Source organism: Physeter macrocephalus, chromosome 21 (genome assembly GCF_002837175.3).
Source record: "Physeter macrocephalus isolate SW-GA chromosome 21, ASM283717v5, whole genome shotgun sequence".
In the NCBI taxonomy this organism is placed as follows: Eukaryota; Metazoa; Chordata; class Mammalia; order Artiodactyla; family Physeteridae; genus Physeter; species Physeter macrocephalus.
The window spans coordinates 113,474,693-113,490,549 of NC_041234.1; the positions used below are offsets into that span (position 1 = coordinate 113,474,693).

A 15,857-nucleotide genomic window follows, 5' to 3' on the forward strand; every position below is an offset into this window, starting at 1 on the left:
AAACTGGTATATTAGGGCTTTAGTAGAGGGGACAGTAGAAGTAGGAGGAGAGGTGGTCAGAGAGACTGGCATAAGCTTGACCATCTAAGTTTAGATTTTATTCTACTGGCAATGGGAAGATAGTAAAGGAATGGCAAGTCTGACTTCTATTTTATAAGAGCCACACTCTCCTGAAGTACATAAATCAATATTCAGAGGGTGGAAGAAACATGACCAGTTACCAGACGATTGTAACAGTCCAGGAGAGAGCTAACGATGGTTTCCATGGTTTGGTAGAGGGGGCTGTGGAAGAAGTGGACATGTCTGAGATGGAGTCAACACAGTTTGCTGATGGACTGTATACAGGGGTGAGAGCAAGGAGTCAAGAATGATCCCGGGCTTCCCTGGTGGCGCAGTGGATAAGAATCCGCCTGCCAATGCAGGGGACACGGGTTCCAGCCCTGGTCCGGGAAGATCCCACATGTCGCGGAGCAACTAAGCCCGTGTGCCACAACTACTGAGCCTGCGCTCGAGAGCCCGTGCGCCACAACTACTGAAGCCCGCGCGCCTAGAACCCGTGTTCCACAACAAGAGAAGCCACCGCAATGAGAAGCCCATGCACTGCAACGAAGAGCAGCCCTCGCTCACCACAACTAGAGAAAGCCCGTGCACAGCAATGAAGACCCAACGCAGCCAAAAATAAAATAAATAAAATAAATAAATTCATTTTTAAAATACTTTAAAAAACAGAAAAGGATGATCCCAAGTTTTGCAGCCTGGGCAACCGGGTGAATGATGACGCAGTCTGCTGACACAGGGCACATCCTGAGCACCTCTCCCTCCTGTGCAGGACTGTGTTTCACTCATCTTCTTCTCCCCACTGCTTATCACAGTGCCTGAAAGACAAGTAGCGCCTGACAAATGCAAGTTGCAGAAATGGTCTGCTAGATTTCCCATAGCAAAAATGGTCTGCTAGATTTCCCATCCATAACATTTGAAAGGTTTCCTGTGATCCTTTGAGCTTTAACCGAACTGAAACACAGATTCACTGTTTACTACAACGTTGTAAGAATGTGGGTTTTCCATTCTGTGGGCTTAAACTCTAGATGGCTGAAGGCCAAACAGGATTCTGTCTTCATACACGCATAACAAGGTCACGCATCATGCTCCTCTAGTGACGTACCGACTCAGGACCTAGGAAATCCTGAATAATGATAAACTACTCCAAGTGATGGTCTGAGGCTGCCAGAATGAGATATTCATGTGGGATTTTAGTCAAGGAGTGTAAGCTTACTGAGGACAAAGCCTGTGAGGGACTTAACTCCATACACATTAGAGGACTTTGCACGTATTAGGCCAGACTGCATGTCTAACACTGCTATATAATTTTCATACATCTAGTTGAGTACAAAAATAAGTAAGTGTAGAAAGGGGATGAAATTAACCATGATAAATTGTAAACAATTAAGAAGACTCACCTACAAAGAACTTTAAGAGTAAATTATGATATCTTCTAGTATCATCTACTGCTTACTTCTTGAGATACAGAATGAGTCTAGTTGATCTCTTTCACCATTTTAATGATATGCATCCTTAAGATTAAAATACAAGAAGCTTTTACAGTACAGCCATTATCTTGGCACCCACTCAGGGTAACGAAATTTCTTACATCACTGGGTATAGGGCAGGATTCCTAGACCTCATCACCACTGACATTGGGGTTGGGTAATTCTTCATTGCAGGGGGCTGCCCCGTACACTGTAGAATGTTTAGCAGCATCCCTGGACTCTACCCACTACAAGCTAGTAGCAACCTCACTCCAACTGTGATATCCAAAAATGTCTCCAGACATCGCCAAATGTTCCCTAGGGGGCAAAACCATCCTAATTGAGAACCTCTAGTACAGGGAAAAGGAATTAATATTCATACATTCATTTAGTCATTCTATAAACTATTTGAATGCTTACCAAGAAGTAAGCAAGCCTCTGGGAATACACTGGGGAATGAAACAGATACGGTCTCCACCAAAATGGAGCTTCCAGCAGAAAAGAGAAAGAGGCAACCAACAAGTACACAAATACATGCCTGCAATAAGTTTTTTTTGCTTTTTAGAGTAGGTCCTTGTCGGTTATCTATTTTAAATATAGCAGTGTGCACATGTCAATCCCAAACTCCCAGTCTGTCCCTCCCCTTGCACCCTGCCCTCCCCCCAACCATAACCTTAAGTTTGTTCTGTAAGTCTCTGAGTCTGTTTTGTAAGTTCATTTGTATCATTTTTTTTAAGATTCCGCATATAAGCGGTATCACATATTTATCTTTCTCTGTCTGACTTACTTCACTTAGTATGATAACCTCCAGGTCCATCCATGTTGCTGCAAATGGCATTATTTCATTCATGCCTGCAATAAGTTTTATGAAAGAAAAGAAAAGGATGTCCTGGACAGGAGAGTGAGGGATGGCATCTATGAAGAGGTGGCATTTAAACTGTGACCTGAAGAAGGAGGAGAAGCCGGGCAGGGAAGAGTGGGAAGAGGAGCGTCCGAGTCCGAGAGAACAGCATGTGTGAAGCCCTTGATATGACCCAGACAGTGTGCTGGTCCCACTCCACGCATGTGTCGTTTAGGAAGGGCGCCCTAGGTCCTGGCTGCCCACAGCAATCCCACGTGGACCTGTGGCCCTCTGATTATTCGGATGATGAATTAGACTGCCACCTTACATTCAAATATTACAACATTTGAAGGGGATTTGGTTCCTCTCTCCATGCTACACATAGGCTTGCCTGAGATATTGCAAGTTTGGTTCTAGACCACTGCCATAAAGCGAATATGGCGATAAAGCAAGTCATGTGAATTCTTTGGTTTCTCAGTGCATATGCATATAAAAGTTATGTTTACACTGCACTGTAGTCTACTAAGTGTGCAATATCTTTCTGTCTAAAAAAATGATGTTTGTACCTTAATTTAAAAATACTTTATTGCTAAAAAATGCTAACCATAATCTAAGCCTTCAGAGAGTTGTAATCTTTTTGCCTCGATGTTGGTGGCTGCTGACTAATCAGGGTGATGGTTGCAGAAGGCTGGGGTGGCCGTGGCACTTTCTTAAAATAAGACAACAATGAAGTTTGCTGCATTGATTGACTCTTCCCTTCACAAACGATTTCTCTGTAGCATGCAATGCTGTCTGAGAGCATTTGATCCACAGTGGAACTTCTTTCAAAATTGGAGTTAATCCTCTCAAACCCTGCTGCTTTATCAACTAAGTTGATGTCATAGTCTAAATCTTTGTTGTCATTTCAACAATCTTCACAGCATCTTCACCAGAAGTAGATTCCATCTCAAGACACTTTCTTTGCTCATCCACAAGAAGCAACTCCTCATCCATTAAGGTTTTATCATGAGATTGCAGCAATCCAGTCACATCTTCACGCTCCACTTCTAATTCTAGTTCTCTTGCTATTTCCACCACAAATGCAATAACTTCCTCCACTGAGGTCTTGAACCTCACAGAGTCATCCATGAGGGTTGGAATCAACTTCTTCCACACTCCTGTGATTGTTGATATTTTGACCCCTTCACATGAATCACAGATGTGATTCCTTCCTTTCCAGAAGGTTTTCAATTTACTTTCCCCAGATCCATCAGAGAATCCCTATCTATGGGCAGCTATAGCCTTAGGAAATGTATTTCTTAAATAGTAAAACTTGAATGTTGAAATGACTCCTTGATCCATGGGCTGCAGAATGGATGTTGCGTTACCAGGCAGGAAAACAACATGAACCTCCTTGTACATCTCCATCACAGCTCTTGGGTGACCGGGTGCTTTGTCAGTGAGCAGTAATGTTTTGAAATGAATCTTTTTTTCAGAGCAGTAAGTGGGCTTAAAATATTTAGTAGCCTGTGGGCCGGCGCGGCACCCTTTCTTTCAGATCCGCCATCTGCAGTGGCACCGCCGCCAGTTTGCAGATTTTCGTGAAGACCCTGACAGGAAGACCATCACTCTCGAGGTCGAACCCTTGGATACAATAGAAAATGTAAGGCCAAGATCCAGGACAAGGAAGGAATTTCACCTGACCAGCAAAGACTGATCTTTGCTGGCAAGCAACTGGAAGATGGACGTACTTTGTTTGACTACAACATTCAAAAGGAGTCCACTCTTCATATTGTGTTGAGACTTCATGGTGGTGCTAAGAAAAGGAAGAAGTCTTACACCACTCCCAAGAAGAACAAGCACAAGAGAAAGGAGGTTAAGCTGGCTGTCCTGAAATACTATAAGGTGGATGAGAATGGCAAAATCAGTCACCTTCGTCGGCAGTGCCCTTCAGATGAATATGGTGCTGGAGTTTTTATGGCCAGCCACTTTGACAGACATTACTGTGGCAAATGTTGTCTGACCGATTGTTTCAACAAACCAGAACACAAGTAACTGTATATTGGTTAATAAAAGACATGAACTAATGGAAAAAAAAAATTTAGTAAACCATGTTGTCAACAGATGTACTGTCATCCAGGCTTTGTTGTTCCATTTATAGAGCACAGGCAGAGTATATTTAGCATAATTCTTAAGGGCCCTAGGAGTTTCAGAATGGTAATTGAACATTGGTTTCAACTGAAAGTCACCAGCTACATTGACCCCTAACAGGAGAGTCAGCCTGTCCTTTGAAGCTTTGAAACTAGGCATTGACTTCTCCTATCTAGCTATGAAAGTCCTACATGGCATCTTCTTCCAATAGCAGGCTGTTTCATCTATATTGAAATTCTGTTGTTTAGTGTAGCCACCTTCATGAATGATCTTAGCTAGATCTTCTGGATAACTTGCTGCAGCTTCTATATCAGCACTTGCTGCTTCACCTTGCACTTTTATGTTATATATACGGCTTCTTTCCTTAAACCTCATGAACCAAACTCTGCTAGCTTCAAACTTTTCTTCTTCTGCAGCTTCTTCACCTCTCTCAACCTTCACAGAATTGAAGAGTTAGGGCCTTGCTCTAGATTAGGCTTTGGATTAAAGGAATGTTGTGGCTGCTTTGACCTTCTATCCAGACCATTAAAACCTTCTCCAGATCAGCAATAAGGCTGTTTCACTTTCTTATCTTATGCGTGTTCACTGGAGTAGCACTTTTATTTTCCTTCAAGAACTTCTCCTTTGCATTTGCAACTTAGTTAACTATTTGGTGCAAGAGGCCTAGCTTGTGGCCAGTCTTGGATTTCAACATACCTTCTTCACTAAGCTTAATCATTTCTGGCTTTTGATTTAAAGTGAGAGATGTGTGACTCTTCCTTTCACACTTAGAAGTCATGGTAGGATTACTTATTGGCCTAATTTCAATACTGTTGTGTCTCACGGAATAGGGAGGCCTGAGGGGAGGGAGAGAGTCGAGGAAATGGCCAGTGGGTGGAGCACTCAGAACACACACAACATTTATCAATTAACTTCCCTGTCTTATATGGGCACGGTTTGTGGCCCTAAAACAATGACAACACTAACATCACAGATCACTAATCACACATCACCATAACAAATATAATAATAATGAAAAAGTTTGAAATACTGCAAAGATTACCAAAATGTGACAGGGACATGAAGTGAGCAAACGCCATTGGAAAAACGGCGCCAACAGACTTCCTGGACACAGGGCTGCCACAAACCCTCAACTTGTAAAAAAAAAAAAAGGTATCTGCAAAGTGCAATAAAGTGAAGCACAATAAAACGAGGTCTGCCTGTATAGGAAAATTGAGCCCCATCTAGGTTAAGTAATTTGTACAAGTTCAAAAGTTAATAAGTGACAAAACCAGGGTATAAAATTTGTGTCCCACCTGACTCCAAAGTCAATGCTTTTAACTACTCTGCTTTAATGTCTCCCATAGGGAGGGGAAGGACGAAATAAGATAGAAGTACTAAGCAGATATGAGATAGTAAAAGTGGAAGTGATAATGTGAAACACAATAAATATTTGAAGAAATGATATGCTTTGCAATGAGATTAAAGCTGGAATTGGGATCATTGGAACCTGATTGCATGATGGCTCCAACAGGACCTGCAATCAAGTGTTCTTAGAAGATCAGAAGCAAACTTCCTCACCAAAGTGGTTCTGGAGGACTATTCACAAAGCACGTGGTTGATGGTGGCATCAGCGTACAATAAAAGGAACCCTGCACAGAAGTCAGTTACAAAGGTTCAATTTTTGGCTAAGACACCTACTAGACATAGGACCTGAAGTGAGTTTCAACCACTGAGATTATTTCCTCATCTCCATAATAGACATACGGGCACAAATCCTACCTAAATCAAGGTTCGTCAAGAGACTCAAATAAGGTAATGCCTGTGAATGTGCTGTGTAAACTAGAAAGTACAATTTACCATCCTAGTAAAAGCAGGCTTTTAAATATATATATAGCCAATATTTTATTTTTTATTTTAATTTTTTATTGAAGTATAGTTGATGTACAATATTATATGTTACAGGTATATAGTAGAGTAATTCACAATTTTTAAGAATTATGCTCCATTTATAGTTATTATAAAGTATTCGCTATATTCCCTGTATTGTACAATATATCCTTGTAGTTTATTTTTTGCGGGGGGGGGGGATGCTCTTCATGGCTTGTGGGATCTTAGTTCCCTGACCAGGGATTAAACCCAGGCCCTCAGCAGTGAAAGCGCAGAGTCCTAACCACTGGACCGCCATGGAATTCCCTCCTTGTAGTTTATTTTATACCTAATTGTTTGTACTTCTTGATCCCCTACCCCTATCTTGCCCGTCCTCCCTTTCCTCTCCCTACTGGTAACCAGTAGTTTATTCTCTGTATCTGTGAGTCTGCTTCTTTTTTCTTATATTCACTAGTTTGTTGTATTCTTTAGATTTCACATATAAGTGTTAACATACAGTATTTGTCTTTCTCTGTCTGACTTATTTTACTTTGTGTAATGCCCTCCAAGTTCATCCATGTTGCTGCAAGTGGCAAAATTTCATTCTTTTTTATGGTGGAGTAGTATTCCATTGTATATATATATATACCACAACTTCTTTATCTATTCATCTGTTGATGGACACTTAGGTTGCTTCCACATCTTGGCAACTGTAAATAATGCTGCTATGAACACAGGGGTGCATGTATCTTTTCGAATTAGTGTTTTTGTTTTTTTCAGATATATACCCAGGAGTGGAATTGCTGGGTCATATGGTAGAAGGAAATAAAAGGAATCCAAATTAGAAAGGAAGAAGTAAAACTGTCACTATTTGCAAGTGACATGATACTATACATAGAAAATAAAGATGCCACCAGAAAACTACGAGAGCTCATCAATAAATCTGATAAAATTGCAGGATACAAAATTAATATACAGAAATCTGTTGCATTTCTATACACTAATAATGAACTATCAGAAAGTGAATTAAGGAAACAATCCTATTTACCAACACCTCAAAAAGAATGAAATACCTAGGAGTAAACCTAATTAAGGAGCCAAATAACTGTATCCTCAAAACTATAAGATGCTGATGAAAGAAACTGAAGATGACACAAATAGATGGAAAGATATACCATGTTCTTGGATTGGAAGCATCAATATTGTTAAAATGACCATATTACCCGAGGCAATCTACAGATTCAATGCAATTCCTTCAAAATACCAATGACATTTTTCACAGAACTAGAAAAATTTAAAAATTTGTATGGAAACACAAAAGCCCCTGAATAGCCAAAAGAATCTTGAGAAAGAAGAACAGAGCTGGAGGAATCATGCTCCCTGACTTCAGGCTATATTACAAAGCTAGGGTAATCAAAACAGCATGGTACTGGAATAAAAACAGACACATAGAGCAATGGCACAGAATAGAAAGCCCAGAAATAAACCCACACACTTACAGTCAATCACTCTATGACAAAGGAGGCAAGACTATACAATGGAGAAAAGACAGTGTCTTCAATAAGTGGAGCTGGGAAAACTGGATAGCTACATATAAAGGAATGAAATTAGAACATTCTCTAAAACCAGATACAAAAATAAACTCAAAATGGATTAAAGACCTAATGTAAGACCAGAAACCATAAAGCTCCTGGAAAAAAATATAAGTAGAACACTCTTTGACATAAATCATAGCAATATTTTCTTGGATCAGTCTCCTAAAGCAAAGGAAATAAAAGCAAAAATAAACAAATGGGACCTAATTAAACTTAAAAGCTTTCATGCAGCAAAGGAGAACATAAACAAAATGAAAAAACAACCTACTGAGGGAGAAAATATTTGCAAATGATATGGCCAATAAGGGGTTAATATCCAAAATATATAAACAGCTCATACAATTCAACATCAAAAACAACAACAACAACCCAATGAAAAAATGGGCAGATGACCTGAACAGACATTTTTCCAAAGAAGACATACAGATGGCCATCAGGCACATGAAAAGATACTCAGCATCACTAATCACAAGGGAAATGCAAATCAAAACCACAATGAGATATCACTTCACACGTGTCAGAATGGCTATCATCAAAAAGAACACAAATAAATGTTGGCGAGGATGTGGATTAAACGGAACCCTTGTGCACTGCTGATGGGAACGTAAATTGGTGCAGCCACTGTGGAAAACAATAGGAGATTCCTCAAAAAACTAAAAAAAAATTAGGCTTTTTGAGCCATTAGCATTTCTGCTTAGGTATTCAGTCAACTTTATTTTTTCAATACATTGAATTCTTCAGAAGATCTGAAGATCCCTGGTGGTGCAGTGGTTAAGAATCCGCCTGCCAATGCAGGGGACATGGGTTCAAGCCCTGGTCTGGGAAGATCCCACATGCCGTGGAGCAACTAAGACTGTGTGTCACAACTACTGAGCCTGCACTCTAGAGCCCACGAGCCACAACTACTGAGCCCGTGAGCCACAACTACTGAAGCCCGTGTGCCTAGAGCCTGTGCTCCGCAACAAGAGAAGCCACCGCAGTGAGAAGCCTGCGCACCGCAATGAAGAGTAGCCCCTGCTCGCCACAACTAGAGAAAGCCCACGTGCAGAAACAAAGACACAACACAGCCAAAAATTTTAAAAATAAATAAATCTATTAAAAAATAAATGCACATTCTCCTGGGAAGAAATATAGATGTGACACCTTTTCATGTCTTGGTTGAACTGTCTGGTCAGATACACTAGTCTGGTTGTAGCTGGATGTAGCAGCTGGATGGATCTGTATGCCACTACATCAGTGTTCCCCATTCCCCGATGGCCTTCATGAGCTCACCCACAAAAGAATTTACCGTATGGCTCTCATAGTTGTTTCTAGTTGGGGAAAAGACTAAACAAAAGAGAAAGAGAAACTATAGCACTCTGTTCTAGGCAGAAATTACCAATATCAAGTTGGCATTGCAGTGGTACTTTTTCATATCCATCTGTGCTTGTCTGCTTGTACAATCAACACTTATTGTCTGTGATTTCAAGCAGTTTAAAAAAATATTTCTAGAAATACAGTGCCCCTTTTACCTTTAATCAACCTTTCAATTGTCATTTGCTATAACAGAAGAATGTTGGAAAATGCCTATTCTTTTACCTCATTATTTTTTTTCACAGTGAGTCATAGAGGGGCTATATATATATATATATATATTTTTTACAGTAGAACAGAAATAAAATTTCTCAACTTATTTGGAAGGGGGTTTTAAGTGACTATCTAAAGTAGCTTCCATGGTGTGTTTTTTAAGCTAATATTTTTAAGCAAGTTTATTAAGATATAATTCACATACCATAAAATTAACTCCTTTAAAGTGTACATCTTCAGTGGCTTTTAACATACTCACGGAGTTGTGCAACCATCACCAGTACTCAACGTTAGAACATTTTAATCACCCCAAACAGAAACTTCATACCTATTAATAGTCACTGTCCTGTTCCCAATCCCCTCTCCTCCCTCTCCCAACAGCAACCACTAATCTACCTTCTGTCTGCATAGATTTGCCTATTTTGGACATTTCATAGAAATAGAATCATATGACATGTGACCTTTTGTATCTGGCTTCTTTCATTTAGCATCATGTTGTCAAGGGTCATCCACATTGTAGCATGAATCAGTACTTCATTCCTTTTTTATTTTTTTTTAATTTATTTACTTTATTTTATTTTTGGCTGCCTTGGGTCCTTGTTGCTGCACGTGGGCTTCTCTCTAGTTGTGGCAAGCGGGGGCCACCCCTCACTGCGGTGCACGGGCCTCCCACTACAGTGGCCTCCCCTGCTGCGGAGCACAGGCTCCAGGAGCGCGGGCTCAGTAGTTGTGGTGCACGGGCTTAGTTGCTCCACGGCATGTGGGATCCTCCCGGACCAGGGACCCAACCCATGTCCCCTGCATTGGCAGGCGGACTCCCAACCACTGCGCCACCAGGGAAGCCCTTCATTCCTTTTTATAGTCATAATGTTCCACTGTGGACATACCATACTTGCTTATCCATTTATCAGTTGATGGAAATGGGAGCTGTTTCTACTTTTTGGCTGTTATGAATCACACTTCAATGAACATTCATGTACAAGTTTCTGTGTAGACATCTGATTCCATTTCTCTGAGCTATGTACCTAGGAGTGGAATTGCTGGTTTCCCTCCAAAGTTTGAACAATGGCAATTTGAACAGTTATTGTAGAGATGGGTTATTAAGATAAAATAATTGGAATTCTTCTTATAAAACCACTGTAGGCAGGTAAGAATTTGTATTAGAAAGATTTAATTTAAAGGTTAAAAAGATTGACAGATTATTTCTCAGATTTAATAGCTTGTAATTAAGCTGTTATCAACTTTAACACTTCAAAAGCTATTTTCTTCTTGTAACTGGTCATTATAAGTTAGGTTTCTTTCTGCCTGTTTTAGCACTGCTACTACTATTTATGAATTTCATTACTGTCAAATTATAAATTATACTAAGAAGGATTGCTATGTCAGATCATAACTCTTAGGCCATTTATATGTTTAATTTACAAGGTTTAAAATAGCTGTATTGTTATATTTGTGGATAATTAAATGAGCTAATACTGTGACAGAAAATATAAAAACAGATGAACACAAAATGTGCTTGCTATTTCATTCATTCACTAGGAATAAGGAATACAGTTTTGTTATAAAAATCACAAAACACTTTCCTGGCTTTAGTTTGAAAATGCAAGCACTAGTTTTTAGAAGTATTTTCTTAAATATATCATTAAGTACATTTACTGTAATTGAAGTGATTTACTCTCTAAAATAACTGCACTGTCAGTCTCGATTAGGGCAGAAGGAATCATCGGGAGAGGCTGAAGTTCGGGGACTAAAAGTGGAGGTTTCAATCAGCCCACTGCAATCAGCCAGCTCCTCACAATGTCCGCAGGACATCCTTAGGAGCTAATTAGGCCTCCAGCTACATTCTCTAGAATCTACACTCTCCATAGTCAATTGTAGGTATGGGGACTTTCAGAACAGACCATGTGATGAAACATTTGAGAACTTTTTAATGTTATAATTAACGTACGGGTTTAGTCACATCTCCACTTAGTCACATCTCCGTGGAAAAGACCCTGTTGCTAGAGATGAAATATCCTTGCCCCTATACAAGGCCAAGGCCTCCACTTGTGCCCTAGATCTCATCCCTTCTTACCTACTAAAGGACATCACTCCAGCAACTCCCCCCCCAACTACGCTTGCATTTTCCCCTTTCTACTCCAGTCCCTACCAGCACACAAACATACTGTCATATCTCTGATATTACAGAACAAACCACACAAACTTCCTTAGACCTTAATCCTCCTGTCAGCTATCTCCTCATTTTTATGCTTCCATTTGCAGTAAAACACTGGGAAACAGTTCTCTACACGTCCTGCCTCTAATTCATCTCCTGATTTCTCCTCTTAAACCCACTATGTTCAGGCTTTCACCTCCACCTCCACCAAAGTTGATCTTGCCCTGCTCAGAAATGACCTTCACGTTATAAACCCCAGGGTCAATTTTCAACTGTCATCCTAGTCGACCTATAGACAACATTGAATATGAGACACACTCCCTCCCTTTTCTTTCCTTTTGTTTTTTGGATTGAACCCGGGCCCCCAGCAGTGAAAGCATGGAGTCCTAACCACTAGACCACCAGGGAATTTCCCCCCGTCCTTTTTCTTATTAAGCTTCTTCACTTACCTTCCAGGGAGTTTTTCTCTGGGTTTTTCTCCTATCGGACTGGTTGCACCTTCAAGGCTTCCTTGGCCAGTTGCTTTCCTTGCACTTTTCACACTGTTGTGCTCCAGGGCTCAGTCCTTAGAGTGGGTCTCTTTTCTATCTACACTCTCCTCTTGGCTTTAAATACCATCTACATATTGATACCTCCCAAATTCATATCACCAGGCCATACTTCTTTCCTTAACTCCATACTAGTACATTTTACTTCCTATTCAACATCTCCATCAGTTGTCTAATTGACATCCCAAAATGAGCGTGTTCACAACATAATTTTTGAGGTTCTATCAAAACTTACTCCAGCCTCAGTCTTCCCCACACCGTAGGCAGGAGTGCCATCCTTCTCGTGGCTCGGGTCCAAAAGTTTGGCGTTATCCTTGATTTCTCCATATGGTCCTCTCCCTCTCTCCCTCTCTTAGTTCATATCTAATCCTTCAGCACCTCGCACTGCCTTGTTGAACCACTGTAATCTCTTGTCTGGTTCCCTGCAAAAGCTTCCTAACTGCTCTCCCTGTTTCTCTCCTTTCCCCCTGTAGCCTGTTCTCAAAACAGCAGGCAGAAAGACCCTGCTATTACACAAATCAGATCACGTTATCCCTCTGGTTGAAAAAGAATCCTCAATCGCTTCCCAACTCAGGGCTCAGAGTCAAAGTCAAATTCCTACACAGCCATACTTGGTACAGTCCAGTTAACTCTATGACCTCATTTCCCAAATTTTTCAATTTCCCAATTTAATCACTCTGCTTTTTTGCCTCAAAATTGCTATTCACATTCCTGCCCTGGATCTTTGCACTTACTGTTCCTTCCTCCTGGAGATCTCTTCTCTAATTCTGTCATCTCCATCAAGTCTTCCCGAAGTCCTCTTTTTCAGTGAGGCCTACCATGCACATATGCTCCCCTACCACTAACGACCCTTCACTGGCACTACCCCCATCCTGATTTTTTTCCAATGTCCTTATTTATTATGTTTACTGCTTATTCACTATATCCTACAATTATAATGAAAGATCTACGAGGGCAAGGATTTTGGGGGCAGTTGCTTTCATTCATGCTGTTTGCCAAGCATTTAAAATAGTACTTGACACACAGTAGCTACTAAATAAATATCCATTGACTAAATATATCAATCATCAATCAAACTAAGCATATCCAAAACAAAACTTAGGAAGTTCCTCTCCCAGACCCATATCTCAGCAAAGGGTACCACCGTTAATCTCACTGCGCAAACTTAAGACCTAGGAACCTGCCTTGATTCATCTTTTTCCTCCATCAGCAAATACAAGTGGTTTATCTTCAAAATACATCCAGAACTGGCCACTTCTCACTGCCTCCACCACTGCTATCAGAGCCCAGTCCACCATCATCTCTTACCCGGGTGACTGGTCTCCTTGCTTTCTTTTCACTCTAGCTCCACAGTCTACTGACACTTCTGTCAGATTGATACTTTTATCTCTCAAATCAAAACATGTCATCTCCACATTCTTAACTATTCTAAGTGGGTGCCCACTACACTTGGAGTAAAATACAAACTCACCATGAGCCATTCAACCCAACAGACCAAAGCATAACAGGGACTTAGGACTAAATATCTAGAGATCCTTCTTTTATTTTAATGCTAAATGAAGTCAGCTCTACCCAAAGGCAAATTATAGCCTGCCCTGTGAATGGTAAGGTCATCACTAAAAATCTCTCAGACAGTCACAAAAATGCAAAGCATTTGATCACTGCATTTGAGTAAGTAATGTTTGTGACAAGAAAAAAAAATTTAAAAGAATAGCAATCAAAAGAAATGTAATTGGATTAGATTTACCCATTGAAAGACAGGGACTATCACAACAGATTAAAATAACACAACATAGGAAAACAGTATGGAGGTTTCTCAAAAAACTAGAAATAGAATTACTATTTGACCCAGCAATTCCACTCCTGGGTATATCCTCCCCCCACCAAAAAAACCCACCAAAAACACTAATTCAAAAAGATACACGCATCCCAATGTTCATAGCAGCATTATTGACAATTGCCAAGATATGGAAGAAACCTAAGTGTCCACCAACAGATGAATGGATAAAGAAGATGTGGCATATATATATATATGTGTGTGTATACACACACACAACCACGCACACACACACATATAGTGGAATACTACTCACTCATAAAAAAGAAGGAAAATTTGCCATTTGCAAAAACATGCATGGACCTGGAGGGCATTATGCTAAGTAAAATAAGTCAGACAGACAAAGACAAATACTTTATGTTACCACTTACATGTGGAATCTAAATAATACAACACACTAGTGAATATAACAAAAAGGAAATAGATTCACAGATATAGAGAACAAACTAGTGGTTACCAAACGGGAGAGGGAAGTAAGGGGAGCAACATAGGGGTAGGAGACTAAGAGGTACCAACTATTGCATATAAAATAAGCTACAAGGATATATTGTACAACACAGGGAATATAGCCAATATTGTATAATAACTATAAATGAAGTATAACCGTTAAAAATTGTGAATCACTATATTGTACATCTGTAACTTACATAATATTGTACATCAACTGTACTTCAATAAAAGATAATTTTAAAAAATAACACAATGGGAGAGGAACCAAGATGGCGGAGTAGAAAGATGTGCTCTCACTCCCTCTCGCGAGAACACCAGAATCACAACTAGCTGCTGGACAATCATCGACAGGAAGACACTGGAACACACCAAAAAAGATACCCCACATCCAAAGACAAAGGAGAAGCCACAATGAGATGGTAGGAAGGGCGCAATCACAGTAAAATCAAATCCCATAACTGGTGGGTGGGTGACTCACAGACTGGAGAACACTTATACCACAGAAGTCCACCCACTGGAGTGAAGGTTCTGAGCCCCACGTCAGGCTTCCCAACCTGGGGGTCTGGCAATGGGAGGAGGAATTCCTAGAGAATCAGACTTTGAAGCCTAGTGGGAATTGGTTGCAGGACTTTGACAGGACTGGGGGAAACAGAGACCCCACTCTTGGAGGGCACACACAAAGTAGTGTGTGCATCTGGACCCAGGGGAAGGAGCAGTGACTCCAGGGGAGACTGAACCAGACCTACGTGCTAGTGTTGGAGGGTCTCCTGCAGAGGTGGGGGGTGGCTGTGGCTCACCGTAGGGACAAGGACACTGGTAGCAGAAGTTCTGGGAAGTACTCCTTGGGTGAGCCCTCCCAGAGTCTGCCATTAGCCCCAGCAAAGAGCCCAGGTAGGGCTCCAGTGTTGGGTTGCTTCAGGCCAAACAACCAACAGGGAGGGAACCCAGCCCCACCAATCAGCAGTCAAGCGGATTAAAGTTTTACTGAGCTCTGCCCACCAGAGCAACAGCCAGCTCTACCCACCACCAGTCCCTCCCATCAAGCCTCTTAGATAGCCTCATCCACCAGAGGGCAGACAGCAGAAGCAAGAAGAACTAGAATCCTGCAGCCTGTGGAACAAAAACCACATTCACAGAAAGATAGACAAGATGAAAAGGCAGAGGGCTATGTACCAGATGAAGGAACAAGATAAAACCCCAGAAAAACAACTAAATGAAGTGGAGATAGGCAACCTTCCAGAAAAAGAATTCAGAATAATGACAGTGAAGATGATCCAGGACCTTGGAAAAACAATGGAAGCAAAGATTGAGAAGATGCAAGACATGTTTAACAAAGACCTAGAAGAATTAAAGAACAAACA

General features: G+C 40.8%; 1 pseudogene; it reads left to right on the forward strand.

Annotated features, from left to right (window-relative positions):
* The first annotated feature begins 209 nt into the window (after positions 1-209).
* LOC112066124 (ubiquitin-40S ribosomal protein S27a-like) lies at positions 210-4,401 on the forward strand (annotated as a pseudogene).
* Positions 4,402-15,857: the final 11,456 nt, after the last annotated feature.